At 39.8% G+C, this 18,399-nt stretch overlaps 1 long non-coding RNA gene across 1 annotated transcript; it reads right to left on the reverse strand.

Moving 5' to 3' along the window:
- Positions 1-8,687: 8,687 nt before the first annotated feature.
- LOC142408686 (uncharacterized) lies at positions 8,688-18,149 on the reverse strand. Its single transcript, XR_012775376.1, has 3 exons — positions 18,064-18,149; positions 17,457-17,533; positions 8,688-8,780 (listed from the first exon to the last, which is right to left on the reverse strand). It is a non-coding gene; the product is annotated as an uncharacterized LOC142408686 (long non-coding RNA).
- Between the last annotated feature and the right edge of the window lie 250 nt (positions 18,150-18,399).

Consider the following 18,399-nt stretch of genomic DNA (forward strand, 5'->3'; position numbering starts at 1 on the left):
CTAGTATAATTGATGACTTGAACTAACATGGAGTAGGAACTAGTGGGAACTAGAGATAGACTTCACATCACTGTGTTAGTTCATGTCACTTCCCACCATCAGTGACTGTATTGCCTTGCCATTAGCATAACTAGTTTTTAAGTCAGGGACAGAAGAAACAACTAACTGAAAGCTGTACACTGCTATAAACAAAGTTACAGAATGAGATTGGACAATAGTTTAAACTAACAGTTGTTCTTTTGTTTTCTATCAGGAGAAAGAAATAGACTTGCCTTTACTGTGCAAGATACTAAAATCTAACACTACAAACCATCTGAAGAACAACTCTTACCTACAGGAACTGATTGAGAAATAGTAATTTTGGCAATCAAAGCTGCTTCCATACAGCCACAGAACCATGGATTAGCTGTAGCTCAGTACATGTAAAAGCTGATACTCATTCAATTTTGGATATAGTGCCATCTGTCTTGGGAACATGTAGTTCTTCTGGACAAACACCCTGCTAGCTGAGCTTCTAGACAAGGCTTGACATTCAGAAACATTTTAATAATTAGCATTGAATAAAACGGGTTTACAACACTGTCAGAGCTGCCAATTAATTCCTTCAGACAGTGGAAACAGTAACATATTAAATACTTAGACTTGTCAAGCATCAGTGTATCTATAGCCCCTCAGTTTCCTAAAGATACTTTGATATGATACTTTGGGACCTTATACAACATATTACAGAGAAACCAGATGCCTTCCTAACCATTACAGAGCAGCACAAGTTAATAAGAGAAGAAGAATATCCTCGCTTCCAACTTGACAAAACAGAAGCCTCCCAAGAACTGCACAAACGGCATCAAGAAAGAGGTGGAAGAATAAATATGTAGCATTACATGGGACGATAAGACCAGACATGTGCTACACGAAAGGCTGCTGAAAGATGGTGTTCATTTTCATAAAGCAAGTGTTTGGAGTTTTAAAAATAACAAACAAGGCACAAGAGTTTACCAGATAGTTAATATTTAGTTAATATCTACCAGCTATTCCTATTTTTTCTACTCAGTTTCAAAGAAAACCTGAGCATATAAAAAACCCCTAGTGATTATTGTAAAGTATCATTTCATATTTGTTCCCCTTTCTAATGTTATTTGACTGGTATGAATGGCCTACCTGATCTAACCCACACAACTCTGGAAACCAAACATACTGTCAGATTTCAAGCTTGTCTGTACTAACCCCAGTCTCATTTCACACCCACACATCAGGCTCCCTCCTACTAGCTAGCTTGGGCTTCTCTTATGCACACAACTTCCTTATGTCAATCTTGCAATTAACATCCACATCTCCTCCCCAAATGATGCCAACTCTTCTATGAAACATTCAAGCTATGAAGACCACACCCCCCTTCATGCTCTTTCATCAGCCCCTTTTGCAACCTGAGAATGAGCTTCTCTTGGGAAGGCGACTCATGAGTGTTCAGCCCTTTTCACCTTGTAAAACAGCTTATCTAACAAAAAAAGGCACATGTACAATGTTGCATCAAGAACCAAATGATACTCATGCTTGTAGATCGGGTCAGGGAAGAGATTTATCTGAGTTTTCATCTGTCAGCTGACTAGTTTCACTGCAGAGTAAGATGAAGTAAGATGATCCAATGTCAAACCAAAGTCCAGGAGCCTCTACCCCTTATTCAGTTTTTGTTGTAAAAGGATTTCTAAAGTTTCTGTGCTCAATTTTTAAGCACAGATGGAGAAGAGAAGTCTTTTCTCCTTCAACTCTTTCTGTTTCCTACAGTGTACCTGTTAGAGTCAAAGGAAAAAAAGAAAATGTACGTTCTTCACATGACAGGCTTTTCAACTATTTTATATCCTGTAGTCCAAACAACATGGAGATATTCTGAAATAAAAAAAGAGGAGTCTTGCCAACGTAAAAAAATCCTGGTGTACAGTCTTTTTGGTTCTCATCAGTGTGCCACTGGTAATCTATCACTGACTTTATAGGGTATGTAGGTCACATACTATTGTTCTCCAGAAGTTACAGGGCACTAAGAGACAGTTAAAGTGCATTTGATAATTGCCATATACTCATTTCACATGTAAGCAATTACTGTGGTTGCCACAGGAATATTATGCAACTGTCATCCTCTGTGGAGTATACTGTATAGGCGTGAACAAGAACTGAAACACCACACACTGACAGGATGCTCCAGAGCCCACATTATCTAAATGCAGCTCAGTGCTACTAGAGTCTCTATTTGACATTTTAAATAAGACTGAAGTCTCAAGCCCGCTTTTCAGAGGACAGGTGTCCATACCACAAAAACCTATCATGACACTCAGCATTCCAAATAGAGAGCTCATGGTTCAAACAGACTTCTATTATGAATTACCTATTACACGCACATACACACACACACTTACTTTACCTGCAATGAAAGCACGTCAACAGGTCAGCAAGGAAAAAGTTGGTCTGACACCTGTACCATTTGGTGGACAATCTAGATCTAAAGTTTCTTCAGCTGACACCTTTCAGCAACATTCAGCTTTCCACCATAGACAGGGACAGACAGAGAAAGTAGAAAAGTAAAAATTATCATTCTCTGTTAATAGAAAGTAAGGGCCCAACACTTGAATGAAATTTGGCAGTTTAACAACTGGGGGGGGGGGTGGGGGGAGTGGTGTAAACCAAACCATCTTAAAGAGAAGCAGTAACAAAGTGTATTCCACAGCATGAGACAGGTCTGCACAGACAATATCTGAGCTTTCAGCCCTTCCACCATTACCTTGGTGAGAAGCCCTTGAAAACACGGAGGCCATAATCAGCTATGAGCCCACACCACTGCAGAAGCAATACACATTTCCCTTCCTTGCTGCCTTCTGTTCACTGCTGCAACCCAAAAACATTTGCATCCATGCTGCACCTCAAAAACACTTGTGCATCACACACTGAATATGTTTGGGGCACTTAAGAAACTGTTCTGGCTAAAAAGTAACCACTGGAGAAAAAATAAATAATAATACACAAAAGCAGAAAAAAGTGGTGTGACACTGAATGCTAAAGCTGGCTACGCTGCCAAAAAGCTGATTACAAAACTCAATTTTCAGACAGGAAATGCATCATAACAACATCTTGTTAAACAAGCTAAACACATGCAAAGGCAAAGGAGAAAGAGAAATCCACACCTTTCTGTCAACACTGGAGTCATTTATATTAAATTTATATTTGACATGTAACAAGGCCGCACACATACAAAAAAATGCAAGTATGAAAAGGGTGTCTATTCATTTACACAGTGCTTAGCATTCAAAATTGATTTTACAGACATTCTGCTAACCTGTCTGGCAGAAATTCCTCCAGTCTACACAAATTAATTCAAAACAGGGAGGCTGCCAGTTTTTCTCTCTTATAAGCAAGGAAGTAAAATTCTGAAATATTTTTCAGCATGCTGAAAGGAATCATGCAAAAGTTAAAAAGGTATATACACCAAGGGAGAAAATAATTATTTTGCATAAGCATAATTTTTGGCCAAGAACTCATAGTTTAAACCAGGTTCTTAAAACAGCTTTCCCATCAAAGTAGCATGAACAAAAACACCCCAAATTTAAGAGCTTATGGGAAGACACTATCAGTTTATAGATCACAAATATAACATGGTTTCAGTACAGACTAGACTAGATGATCCAAGAGATCCCTTGCTGCCTTATGCTCCTGACTTTTAGGGATGATTATACCAGGTTCCTCCACAGAGATAACTAGAAATCTCTGAACACTCTTTTAGCATCATTTTTCCCCTCTATTAAAACAAAGATGAAGTCCTACAAACTAGCCAATTTCAAGTGAAATGATACCAGAGTGAATCTCTCTACCCTCCAGATCATCTCCAAAACATTTCCTGCCAGTGCCTTTAATGTAATCCTACTCCAGCCTGTGCCTCTAAATAACAGCAAAGGAAATATATACCCAACACCAACATGGAACCAGATTAATCCAGAAAATGTTATCAGCTAAGGGTTGGGGGTTTTTTTATTAAAGTACTGTTTAAAGAGTATGTGAGGATTTTTTTTTTTTTTTTTACATTCTACATGAGGGAAAAAGTTTGTTGGTTTTTTTTTTTGACCCCAGTTCAGAAAGGTATTACTTTGCATAGCTGACTAGAGATAAAAATCTGTAAGATACCCATGACAACTTCTCCACATGCTTTTATCTGCCGACATTCTGTATGGCCTTTGTTACTACTAGCTGGCTTCCACAACCTGAGCATGTGTGTAGCATCACTGAAATAGTATAATACTGTTCACAAAACTTTAGCTCCCTAAACTATTTTCAATATACTTTCTTATTACTCAAAATAATTCTGAGTGGGGGCTCTAGAGGAAGGAGATTTCTCCATAATTTGTAGTTAACACTAACTCCCCGCCTGTCTGCTTCATACATCTGTTATGTCTGGTCATAAAAATAAGATTGTAAGTTTGATTTGTTAAATATTTGTTTCACTGTATCACTTATCTGTGTAAATTTATAAGTGGAGCCTATAATTGTGTTCTTGACCAAGCTGTGCTTTAGCTTAAATAATTATTTTCTCCCTTGGATTTATCTTAAATTTGCAGCACAGCTTAAAAACTACTGTCATACACATAACAAAGGCATAGTCTAAATGAAGTCTTCATGATTGAGGTTTACAAGTTGATCAACCTGGCATTTTTCTTTCTTTTTAGCTACATATGAAATAGTCCATCACAGGGAGCAGAAAAGAGGAAGGGGGGAGGGGGGACCCAAACCACAAACAGCCTCTACCCACAGTCAGAACTCAAGTCTAGCACAGAAGGTAACCCCAAGCCTCTCTAGAGGTGATTGTTTCCAGCAGATGTGGGAAAGGAGCATGCAAGAAGCACCCACAGAGGGACCTCAAGTGATCAGAATTAGGTGGGGTGGGGGGAATGAGCCTCTTAGCACATTTGCTTTAAGGATTCCAGCGTGCTTCAACCTGAAGGACATTTCTTATCTAGAATCACAAGCCTGAAACTGAAAATTGGTACAAGAGTCTGAAACCATAGTCAACAAAGAACAGAGTCATATGACGAACAATCCCATTTCTGATCTGGCTAGTACATGTTTTCCATTATATGCTTAATAAAATATTACACATATTTAAGAGTGGTGCCATATTATCCTAACATATTCAGTGTTTCAGCTTCAAAGTACTGCAAGACTGACTCAATGAACCTTTGTTACTACTACTGAGGCAGTAAAGAATAACACAAAGGTCTGTTCTTTTGTAGTCTACAAAAGAATGATTTCTCAGTTAATGAGAATGATACGCAGTTAATGTGCAGGTTTTAAAGAGAAGGCATTCAGAACATGGAAAGATTCTCTGATCACACATATGTAAAAAAATTTGGATCTGAAGCTGTAACATGAAGCTATGGTAACTTTCCAGAACCTAAGTGCCTTTAGCTTCGCAACTCATTTAAAAACAAACAAAATCAAAAAACCACAAACACACATCTTAGGTTAGAGGGCAAAAGAAGACAGTCTAGTATATGAAATCACAAGAATTTGAATAATCTAAAGAAATTCCAATTTCCAATCAGCTTTTTTTTTTTTCCATCAAAAAAGCTGTAATTAACTTAAAGAAGCACAGTTATAATTAAACAGAGAGCTTCCCGTACTTGTGGCCCAGGAGAGTCATGTTAATCACACAGTATCGCCAGTGTGTACTTGTTACCAGCTCCCATTCACCTCCAGACAAATTTTGGTACTGCCAGGTAGAAAATAATACATCGTTATCTCCAGAGAGCACAGACACTTGGATCTCTTTCTAGGCACTGATAAACCATTACTGACAAGATACAGTCTTACCTTATGTAAAATATTTTTGGAAGAACAAGTATTTTGCTTTTGCATCAAATACGCAGCTTTGTAAAAGCAAGGAAGCAACACCACATACCAGGTGAAAAATAATACACATCTGCATTTGGGGGGGAGGGGCAGAAGGAGGGGAGAGAGAGAGAGAGAATACAAGAAGTTTATGCCTTCTCATTTCTGAAAACTGAGACAAATGAGGAAAACATGAAATGGTAGAGGAACTGCTCCAAAAAATTGTAACCAGATATTAAAAAAAAAAATAATTAAAATCACATTAATACATATCAGCTTACATTGCTTGGATAGCCTGAAATTCTGTCCTAAAATTGGTGTGATAAGGATATTAAAAAGTTTTAGAACACAAAAATAGTCAATTCATAGTAGTAACCTTCATGAATTAGGATGCTCTATTTTATATCTTGATATCATCAACATCATGACAGAAGGCAGTTTTCAATGTTTCTTCAACCCACAGCAGAGCAGTCTGTCAAACCTTCTTTTAATAGGCAGGTTACAGGTCATCCTCAGAATGGCAAAAGCCTTTTCAAGGATTTGTAAGTGAGTAGCCAAGAACTAGCCATCCTCTTTTACACAATTAATTTTGAGCTCAGGATTATACTGCATTTTATTTGAGATGAAAGTTGTCCTTAGAGACTGTATTGCATCCCATGTATCATAACCTACACCACTACCCAGGCTAGATACTATGAAAGACGCATAGCTTTGTGGTTTGGGAAATTTAAATTGCTTTCCTTATCTTTCCCCTTCATGTGAAAGCCCAAGAAAATAACCCCAGAAGCCATAGTCCACAGATTTATGAATCAATACAAACACTCCCAGTAGCAATACTTGCCATTCAAAATCTCACAAAAACAGCAGATGGACTTTAAAATATTAAAAGGGAAGAATGTTAAAAATTAGCTCTGTTTCATACATGCATGATGGTAATTAAGAAAAAGAACACATCATAGAAGCGATACATCCTGCGAAACTTTCCTCTCTGAGTAAAAAAAAAAATAAAAATTCTCCTAAACTGTTAATTTTACATAAAATTGTGCCTATTTGCTTTTGATTTAAAGATCAGTTGACACTGCAGGACTTCCTCAAATCTTTGTTTTTCTTCTGCTATTCACAGCTTTGCCCAATAGCATCCAACTGAAATTAAAACCTTTGTTTAATGTCACTGTTGTTATTCCTAGCATTCAGACAAGAAATCTCACACAGTGAAGAGCCATCTCTGTTTTGTGCTGTTACTGGACAATTAAAGGAAAAGAGTTAGTGCACCCAAATAAACACAGGCTACAAGGGCAGCACAGAGGGTTGTTTACAACATACAGTGAATTACACGAAAGAGTTTGCTAAATTGTCACTAACACAAGCTGATTAAGTCTGCACAGCAGAGAGCAGACATTAGCCCAGGTCTGGAAGCAGTAAAACCACAGTGGCTTGGATGCAACGCCATACAAACATGACTAAACTGCTCTTGAAGCTAATCTAGGCATCTTCACAGCACATTTCCTAGCACTCCCTGTTCTAGGATTTGCTCCTGCAGAGCCAGTGTGGGTATAGGCATGCCTGCCGTCCTTTTTTCGTGTTGTTGTCTTATAACAGGGAGTTCTAGCTACTTTTCAACAGCCACAGCGATGTGAAGTTCTACGTCTCACTCATCTACTCCATGCAGGTGAAAAGAAAAAGAGTAAAAAAAAAAAAAAAAAAAAAGAAGAGGAGGCATAATGTTTTAGTATCTTCTGGATCCTCCCTGTCAGATGAGACATAAGAGTAGAGGTAGAGAGAAAAGGAATTCTCAGTCCTGTGTTCTCCCTGGATTTTACAGATCGTGCTGCACCACAGTAGCCTTCTCCTATTTACCAGTCAAAGGATCAAAAATCACCTCAAAGTCATCTAGTCCTTCCCCCTGTGCCATGGTAACACCCATCATGTTTCTGTCACAACTCACAAATGTTTGCATCACCCATTCTTAAAATTATTCACAACTTTTCCTCATAATATATTCCAGTGCAACAGTGTCTTACCAACCAAGGAAAGAAAACAGATCATTGTGCGAAACATGTATATTTCACATACTTAGACGAACCCTCACTCTCATTTCTCCACTACCTCTTTCTCTTCTTTGAAGCTAAAATAACACCTCCTGGTTCATTCAGTCATTCCTCCACATACCCAGGTATTCTTACTGCTCCTCTCCAGACTCGCTCCAATGGGTTCATATTACCTTCTTTTTTTTTTTTTTTTAAATAAATTCCATCTTCAAAACTGGACACTAGCTCAACACTGGCTAGAAAGATTACTTCATTTAACTTGTAGAATATACTTGTATTCTCACATATGTGATGCAGTCATAGGACCCCACAGTAAGTACTAGAAAGGTCCTAAAGGTTTACTGAACAAGCCTCAGGGGGGAAACATTTGGTCCTTCTGGCCTTCTCTGATTGATCCCATCAACCAGGAGGCAGTAATTACTTTAAAGAAGGCTCACTGTGTTTGAAGTAAGGAACTGGGCTGTGGGGCTCATGCTTTTGCTATGCAAACCTCAGCTCCAACCCGAAAACAAACCCTATTAAAAAAAAATCCTTTTCTAAGGGCAGAATTCAATCATTCTGTGACAATATCTTGGTATGATATTCTCTAATTTTACAATTACATAATAATGTTGACTCTTATTATTCTTGTCATACACTATAATACCTAAATCTTTCACATACATAAAAAACCAAAAACCTCCGCCCCAAAACCAAAACACTATCTCCTGAGTCCATTCCTAGAGAAAACAATGTTTTCTAAGCAGTTCAGCACTTACCCACAGTCAATTTCTCCAGACATTCTTTAACAAGAGTGAAGTTTTGACATTTTCTATCATAAAGAGTCAAGCTATCAGAGATCAACTTCTCCTCTTCTGATTGCAGGGCCTGTTAGAATTTTGGAGAAAGAAATTGCATTAATCTAACATGGTTTAATCTTAAAAATAAAATCATATGGACTACTGCTCATTTCTTTGTCATCTTCTACTGCTTTAGGACAGTTTAATTCCCAGGAAAAATACTGGAACAAATAATCAAAGTTAAACAACTGGGTCCACAACTGCTCATTTCCACTTCCCCCCCCCCAACACCTGTAAAGACAGACACTATAATCACTCTTCTCAGTCTCACAGTATTACATGCATCCTCCATGAATTGAGTAACTGCAGCAGCTCAGGGATTACATCAGCCAGCTCAACAGTGTTTTTTAAACACTTCAAACTTAAACTTACCTAAATTGTCTATAACTCATTCCTTCCTCACACCAGTTTAGGGTTTTAGCATTTGTCTTGAATACCATGTTCACCTCCTAGTCCCAGTCTCTCTTAAAACAAAAAAACAAACGACCTCAGTCTGCTTTGCATTATCTGTCCACAGCTCCAGTCTTCAGAGTAACATACCTTCCCTGTCTTTCTTTTTACTAACATTATATTTCTGTAATGCTTTCTTGTTACTCTTTTAGAGTTGGCCATTCTGAATGTTGCATTTTAATTGTATGTGCTTGTGCTATATTTTAACACTTGTCCTTGGCAATCCAGCCTGGATTTCCTTTCCCTCCTTGTTGTGTTTGATGTTAAAGAGCTCACTAGTAGCCAAGCCAGACTCTCACTACTTTTCATATTTTCCTCTGTGGAAGAATAGTTTCAATTTCTGCCATTAACATCATTTCCTGAAGGAACAACATCTCTCCTAATCTCCTAATATTTTTTTTTCTCTCTTAACACACAGAAATAGTGGATAAGATTCATGTTAACCAGACTTACCTAAACTCTGCCTCTCTAAAAATCCATTGTTTTATTTTAGCACAAGTCCTCCTTCCCAGACTCTCACACAAGTCACTTATCTTCTAGTTATAACAAAGCTTGGAAGAGCCTATCCTCTGGTTGCATTCTTCATATTTAGTATCAGGAAAGCTTTATCAAGGTCCTCCCAAGAACTTACTAGGAACCTACATCCTGCCATGCTCTCTAACCAACACTCCTGGGTAATTAAAATCCTGTGAGTGGATGATTTCTGCTAGGTGTCCACGAACACCCTCATCCAGAAAATCTCCCCAGTTTGCCAGCCTTCAGTCACCTCTACCAAGACAGTACTAATATTCTGTTCCTTTTTACTCACACAGACTTTTAGCAGAATTGTTTAGAATGGAAAAGTTTATTTATTCTGCCACCAACTGTTTTTCCAACTCCCTTATGCCACAGACTCCAATATTCCTGTACTTGAATAAATAATATTTTTTATCTCAGAATATTAGAATGTACTTTGGAATGATATCTTAGATCATATTATCTCCTGTCACTGAGCCCAATGCTGAGTGCTCCTGAAATGTTGCTGTTGAGTTAATGCCTCTTTTAAACCTAAACTGTTGTTACTTTAAATGTTTGCCGAAACCCTGTACGAATGTTACCACTAGTAATGGAATATGCCTTGCTGCAAATACAACAAAATTTTATCGCCCACACTTGCTGGTACTTTAAAATCAAACAGAAACTTTCCACCTATTGAGTCATTGTATATGTACCTGCTATGGTAATGATGTAACACACAGCAAGTACTGAATTTAAGCTATGCATACTTTACCACTTCCTAAACTAATAGAACATCCATGAAATGGGAGGCATTACTATCACTTTAGAATTTTCAATTGTCAAGAGGAAGAGTCAGATAACATTTCATTAATCTTTAATTCATTTAGCTTTTTAAAATGTATCTGCACACAAAGTAATTCAAATGCTGTTGAATTTCAGTGAAGGCTAATGGGAAAAGTTTATGCAAATACAAGCCACAAATTCTGCTAACAATTTTTTTCCTTATAAGCAAAGACTAAAAGAAACATTAACACCTGGAAAAGTGTTCAGATAGCTTCTATATACACCAAAAGTGAAATAATTCAGTCATTTTAACTGAACTGACTTGAATGTCAGCAGAACTTTGTAGGGAGTAGACAAAGTCTGTGTGCCCAGAACTTTGTCTACTCCCTCAGCTACAGAAATCAATCTACAGAAAATCAGAAATCAAAGGAAGAGCATTATCGCTTCCTTTGACCTTTGTTTCTACATCCTTAATGTTGGGTTGTGCATGTGATTTACCTTTTCTGATTAACCCATTTTACTAACAAGTAAGTTGCGAAAAAGAACACCACTAACAAAAGATACAACTTGCAAATAGCATTCATCATAAATTCAGTGTTTGCTGAACTGCCTTAGTTGTTTCTTTCTGAATATTTTTTTTTTCAACAATAAAGGTTCTTGTGAAAAGAAAAAAGTTTTCCAACTCCAAGGACTCCACTGGCATCCAAGCAAAACAAACCTAGCTCTATCTAGCCTAAGGAAATTCTGCAAACCATCTCAATACTATGGTGTGTTCTGCTGTATCAACATGAGCAAGTCAAGCACTGGGCTGTTGTTGGCAAACATCACCAGTGTAAAAATCATGCCAGCAAAATACTGCTGAAGGCAGATGTAACCACTGACATCCATAAAACTTCTGTGGTATCTGGCAGCCAGCTCACACTAACGTCTCCCAGTGTTGTTCACATTGCTGGGACCAAAACATTAAGAACAGAAATCATGAGGGCAAACCAGTTTCTGCCCTCCGTGTTTATTTTCCTCCCTTTTTTTTTTTTAAACTTTTAAGAAAATGTACTTCCACTTCACATATTCCTCATTCTATGAAAATGTTTCAAGGAGCTGATAAAGAACTTTGTAATTGTTTACCTGAAACCACTCCAAGCAGGCAAGCATAATTAATCTTAACGCAAGTCAGCAATTCAGAAAGGAAATTACCATGTTACACCTATTGCTGACTACATGTTCTATGCTTCCCTGTACTGAATGGCAAAATGGCCAATTAAAAAAAAATAAAATAAAATAAAAAGGCAAGACCACCTCAAAGTAACAGACTAGCTGAATCCACTACTTCTTTGAAACTCGGAATCATGAGTCCCAATATGCCTGATATTTCCAATCCACACCACAGGCATTGCAAGGACATTTGGGTGGTTCAGTAACAACATCAGAGCAAAACAAAGAGCAATGCACCCTATTTTGAAGGCATTAAAGGTTGGCAGAAAAATCTTCGGCTGCTTAGCAACTTTCATAGCTGTATCTCGGTCAGGCATATAGGAGAGAGAACCTACCATAATTCTAAGTCACACGCAGAGAGGAACAGAGCCCTCATCTCTAAAACGAATCCACATCTTGCTGTGGTTGGGAGCATGCACTTCCTGCAAAGTCCAGTACTGAAAATAAAGGGACTTCCTCACAAGGGGAGATAAGGTTTTGTCCTCCATAGGTTTTCTTACAGGAATACTGAATTTATGACACTGTACTAAAACATATTTATGGCACCGGCAAAGTATAAAAGTGTCACAAATGTGCAAGGAGGAAACAGAACGGCTACGTTTAATAAAGCACATGGGTCCAGTGGAACAAAGTAACAAGCCACAGATGTTTCAACTTCAACCTGTAATTATAAAAGCGGCACCTCCCTACTCAGGCTCCCTTCTTCCCTTGTATGTTGAAGATATACATGCTTACAGAAAAACTACTCTTAATGTAATCCCAGTACAGTGGTGAAGCAGCAAGACAAATTATCTCTCCCTCTCAGGTTTGTTGCATTAGGGCAGGAACCTGCCACATCAAAATGAGTTAACACAATTTAGTAAAAACCCACACTAGTTTTTGGACCTGGCTGCACAACAGCAATTTTTCATTCATTGCTCTTTGACCTGTGTGTCAAAAAACAAACATCTGAAAAATGTTTAGTTATTACAAATATATTAACTGTTAATTGTTAATAAAACTAACTCAAAAATACAAAATTCTCTTCCCTCCTGCTCAGGGGTACCTGAGGTTCACAAAAGATTTTGTGAATGCAAGGGGGGTTGATTCTTCAGCAGTGCAACTCTTCAACCACCAGCACAGTGCAATAAAAACAGCCAACACTTAAATTTAAGTTACAGTTCAAAAGTTTACGGGCATACAGGTCTTGTCAATAGCTTAAAGGCTTTATTTTTTTTTTTTTTACATACATTAGGAAATCCTTCTACCTGTAAGCTCTTTCTCTGGCATCACTTTATCAGTTCCCCAGGCAAACTAAACTACTACTAGAATAGTCACTACCTTAGGTCTACTCACATAAAAATTTTCACAGAAATAAATTCTGCCCTCCATCAATACACAATACAGGTAATTTGTAAAAAATGAACTAGAAGGATAAAGGGCACAAGTGTCTTTCAGCAACAGTTATTCATGCAAAGAATGTAGCACGTTTTTATTATCACACAGCTTTTTTTTTGCCTTTTTTTTTTTTTTTAAAACCAAACCAGACAAGTTCTTCTAAGGCATGCAACTGTTTAAATAAACAAAACTGTGTCTGTCATACTGTTTGGAGACTACGGTAGAGGTACAAGGGGAGAAGATGACATTTGACTGTGCTTCTACAGTGAAACAGCAAAAATTACACAATAAGAATTTGCCTAATACTTTTAGCACTAATCTAGCTATGTATTTCCCCACACAGAAGCAGACAACATGTCCTTACAATGCTAATTATGATTAGACCAGAATTAACTGTCATGGTCTATCGTTACTGTGCAGGTAGGCAATTCAGTATTACCTCACAATTTGACCTTTCTTTTTTTCTTCTTTTTTTAAGGAAAAAAGAAAAAAAGAAAAAGAAGTCATTGATTTCTCAATAACTTACCACCCATGGGGAACCACCACAGAATAAATTTCAGGACAAAGTCTGCAAGTGCTATGAAAACGTGCTTCATTTAGTTCAAAGATAACGTGAGTCGAAGCCCCAGGTACATCTTACAAAAACTCAGGATGTCATTCCTTCTTTTCAGGTGGCAGTTGATTTTGGAGGAAAAATATGGTTGCGCATATATATGGAAATAAGGTTTTGGGCCTCCTGCATGCAGATAGCTTATTTGTGTCATGTTTCCAAACTTTCCTCTGTTAATTAAAGGTAATTCCACTAGATATCAGAGGTAACACGTTCTTAGATCATGTCTTCACATACCTTGAGCCTCTACCACCATTGTCACCAGCTCTTACCTTACCTGCTCTGCTTTCATTCCACACGGAATTGCCTCACCTGGACATGGCTTTCAGGATCACCTTTGACAAGAATTTTTTGGGCACATGGTTTAAAATGGAAAGCATTCTTATCATACCATCAATGAGTCATTTACTAAAAGATACCTACATAAAATAATAGAAAGTCTTATGATCAATGCCTAAGACAGAAAGTAAGGCAAGATGCGTTCCCAAAAGCTCCTCAGTCTTCATAACACTAACTTTAGCTGTGAATGCTTTACTACCACCACAGCACCTCCAAACTTAAGTTGACACTTCAAAATGTACTGGTGTGCGTGTATATATATTACACAGGAGTAATTATTCCAGAACCACTTATTGCTGTATGCATACACAAGTGCATTCAAAACCGTTCTTTCAATTCAGCCCAGCCAGTCTTCAGACCTGATCCAGGTCTAACTGACCTGCTCCCCATGACACAGTTAAGTCCTAGCTCTACTTTCCAAATGGATGAATCCAATCAGAAAAAGGCACCGTTTCTTGGAGGCTGTTCGCACGAGTTTCTAAAGGTACAGCAATTCTTACAGAACAGCCATACCAGCAGCTACTTACAAGCCTTTATTTGGCCACTGTGCTGTACTGCAAAAAGGACTGAAAGAAATTCAGAATTTCCAGACCACTAGTGCCGCAGCTTTTGATCAGTGCAGGCCTTTGTAGCCTCTTCTGGAAGCACCCCGAGGTTGCTTGTCTTGACTCAACACTATCAGAGCATTAAAAGTGCATCCGTAACATACCTAAAATATAGGCATCCACTGTTGTGTAATACATTACCTGAAATATACCCAAAAGCAGGACACAAAAAGCACCATTTTGCCAACAGCCTTCCTTGATGCCCTCCTTCCTGGGGGGCTTTCTCTGATGGGGATAGAGGATATGATTTTTCCTGGGCTGTAGGTCAGTCTTACACTAAATAACTATCTGATTAGGCTGAGAAGAGATCACAAGTAAGCTAACAATGCCAAGTCAGCATGTTTGAGTAGGAAAGTCTTAGAGTTTAAGTGCCTATAAACCAAGATATAGTTATAAAACTGTTACAAAAAAGGATGACTGGAACAAGAGGTCACAAAAGCCCTGTTCTCAGCAGCACATAACAAACACCACAAACATACCAACTACTCTAGACATGCCATAAGAGCACAAAGGGAGAGAGAGAGAGAACATCTCTCTCAAATGTTTGAGAAAAACTACTAGTCACAATAAGATTATACCAGGATGTGGAGACCTGCACTTTTTAAAACTTGACTATGCAACTCAAACATTAAAGAACTAAACAAGATTTCCATAAATCTAATTAAAATTTGAAAAGCCCTTGCAATGAAACCTTCTGCAAGCATCAAAAAGCAGCATTTGTATCCTAATAAATAAAGATACGCAAGGGTGGAACAGCAGCATTTGTGCATAAGTTCTTTTTTAAAAAGCCTTAAAACTTGATGTACATCAAAGTAATCTTGATAACCCTTCAATGAACAGTTTAACAGAAAAACTGATGCTTCAGATAGTACTGAGAGTGTAAATCTGAAGACTTAAGCTTAACAGGCATCAATGTATTAGTACAATCTTTTGAAAAGAAAATACACATATAGATTTCTAAAACTCAGTTTCATGCCAGGATCAAATAAACCCACATCAGCAGCAGTTTCTACAATTTTGGTTCTCTTAGTTTCGGGTTCTATGAAGTTTTGTATCCCATTTGGGGGGGGGGGGAACCCAAACAAACCCAAAACAACCCTCACAGAGGATAATCCAATTTTTACCATCACCACCATATAGTTTAGACACAACGTGGATACAGTAAAAAAAAAAAAAAAACACCAAAAAAAAGAAAGAAAGAAAAAGATATAAATGAAGTTATGTTTCTTCCGTGGGCTTTGGCAACACATTTTTCATCATTTTAATAGAATTCACTTATTTTTCAAAGCACATATCATCACTCATCATGGCTCAATAAACAGATTAAAATAGCTGTTAGCAGAAATGTTGAAAACATTTGTCTTGATTGAGATGGATAACAGAAAAAGGCATCTGGATGTACCATCAGCTTCACAACTGCCATCCTCACACCAATATCTCACTGGTACAATCTTGCCCTTTGCAATTATTTATACTTTACAAAGTAGATTGTAAGTTTTTCTGTCTTTTCCTTCCCCTTTTGACCTTCCATGTTCATGCAAGCAGAGCCAGAGAGGAAGAAACAAATTTACAGCATTAGGTCCTAATGCTGTAAATTCTTAAAGTCTAATTCTTAGACTAGTGTCAGATCAGGTGGATGTTTCATACACAGCCCAGCACAAGTAAGGCAACACAAATAATTGGAAACCCTAATCTGATTTCACTCCTGTGGGTATTATAAACCCCTCCTATCACCATTTTTTCTAAAAGGTTTACCTCTAGAAATTAAGATATAAAACCAGCACAGGTCAGGTCTGTACTGCATGACCTAACACTATTACCATATTGGTGTGTGTGCAATTTCTTTGAATGGACAGTTTATTATCACTCCCTCTTCTCTCTGAAAATGAAAACAAGATAAAAGCATCACACTTCACCACTAAGGAGATGACGCCCTGAATCCTTCTTACAGCTACAGGGAGGAACAAAAACACTGTTGTAGAGATAAAAAATGCAACTATAAACTCTTGCACAGCACCAGAGTTTCACATTGATCAACAGAAAAAAATCTAGGCAGAGAGAGAGGGCACTGGCAGTTTGTGAAGTCTTTTTCAGTTCAACCAGAAGAAGTATGGCAGCATATAAAATAGCACACTCATTTTAGGCATTTTTCTTCTTGTCATCATCGTATGACATGTGTTCATGCTAATCAGAAAACCAATCACACACCCCAGAGAGGACGAGGAAATCGGACTGAAATAAAAATCTCCAAATACTACCAAGCATGCCTTAGCGTTTCGCAGTTATAAGAAACCATATGCCCCAACCTGGCAAACTATCCTATACTGACCGGCTGGCCCTACGCACAGCCTCCTAACACAGCGTGTATCTGCCTGCACCTACAGATTTGTCTGCATGGAGTAACTCAAAATCATGCCGAGTTACTACCAACAGCCTTGGGTGACAGAACACGTTCACATGACCTTGCTAATAGTTCCTCATTGCCTCAAAGATCACAGCCAGACAGCAATCTCTTTATCAGGACACACTGCCTTCTCTAGTTACCAGGGCCCTGAAGTTGCTGAGACCCTTACTTTCCTTTGGCATCCCAAGAAAATATCAAAGTAGCCTTCAGTGATTTGGTGAGCGACGCACTGAGTTTCCTGAAGGAAAAAAAAAAATCGATGTTACTAGCCTGTCAAAACAGAAGCCTGAACCCAAACTGACAACCCACGCACAGGGTCAGGCAGCTAACAGAGACGTAAGTAGAAATACCTGGCACTACGTGAAGCGTCACACTTGTGAGGAAAAAGCCTTCTTTGAAATAAAAGCGCGCATCCCACACTCTCACCTTGGCGCTCGCCTGCTCCCCTGCGTGAAGCCTGGGTCCTCTCCCAGAAGTTTGCAGCCAACGCTGCCTAGGACGCCCTACAAACCAGCAGCGGAAAAGCCGAGCCAAAAAGATAAAGAGGATTAGGCAGGCATTACTTCCAGTGACCTATATACTCCCCTCGGCGGCCCTGAGGCAGACAGCAGATGCCCAGCTGCGGGGGACTCCGGCCCGCCGCCCCGCACCGCCGACGAGGCGAAACGGCGGCGAGACGCCTCCTAAACTCGGCGCCCGGGCACTGCCCAACCCCGGGCGGGAGGCGACCGCGCCCGGCACGGAGGCCCCGCCGTCAGGTCTGAGGCCCGTCCCCAACCGCCGCCTACCCCTCATGGCACCCGCCCCGCGGGGCCCAGCCCCTACCTGGCGCGGGCGGTGGCGGAAAGTTTCCCCGGGAAGGGGCGAGGCGGGCTCCGCTCCCTATCTGCCGAAGCGACCGGCTCCGGGAGGGAGGGAAGGGAAGGGAAAGGAGGGAGGCGGCCGCCCAGGTAAGTCGCCGTCAGCGACAGGGCAGCCGGGGCCAGCGCTAATCCCTCAGGAGGGAGGGATCCCCCTTCGAGCCCGCCCTCACCGAGCACCCCGGAGGCTCCGTCCCTTCAGGGCGGGCATCTTCCCCCCCACCTTCCCCTCACGGCGGGCGCCCCGACTCGGCACCGGCCGCTGAGTTTGTGTAACCGGAGGCCGGGCCGCTGAGTCAGAGAGGCGGGGAGGAGCCGCGACCTGGCGGGGTGAGGCCCGGCCCGCGGCGCCCCCTGGCGGGCGGCCGCTGTTGCCTCGGCGGGCGGAGAGGGCGAGCGCGGCCTGGCCGGGCCGCGCTCGCCGTCTCCGCCCGCCGAGGCAACAGCGGCCGCCAAAGAGGAGGGCGTCGGTCGGTGCCGCCTTGTGAGGTAAGAGTTGTGGTTATCAG

Source organism: Mycteria americana, chromosome 4 (genome assembly GCF_035582795.1).
Source record: "Mycteria americana isolate JAX WOST 10 ecotype Jacksonville Zoo and Gardens chromosome 4, USCA_MyAme_1.0, whole genome shotgun sequence".
In the NCBI taxonomy this organism is placed as follows: domain Eukaryota; kingdom Metazoa; phylum Chordata; class Aves; order Ciconiiformes; family Ciconiidae; genus Mycteria; species Mycteria americana.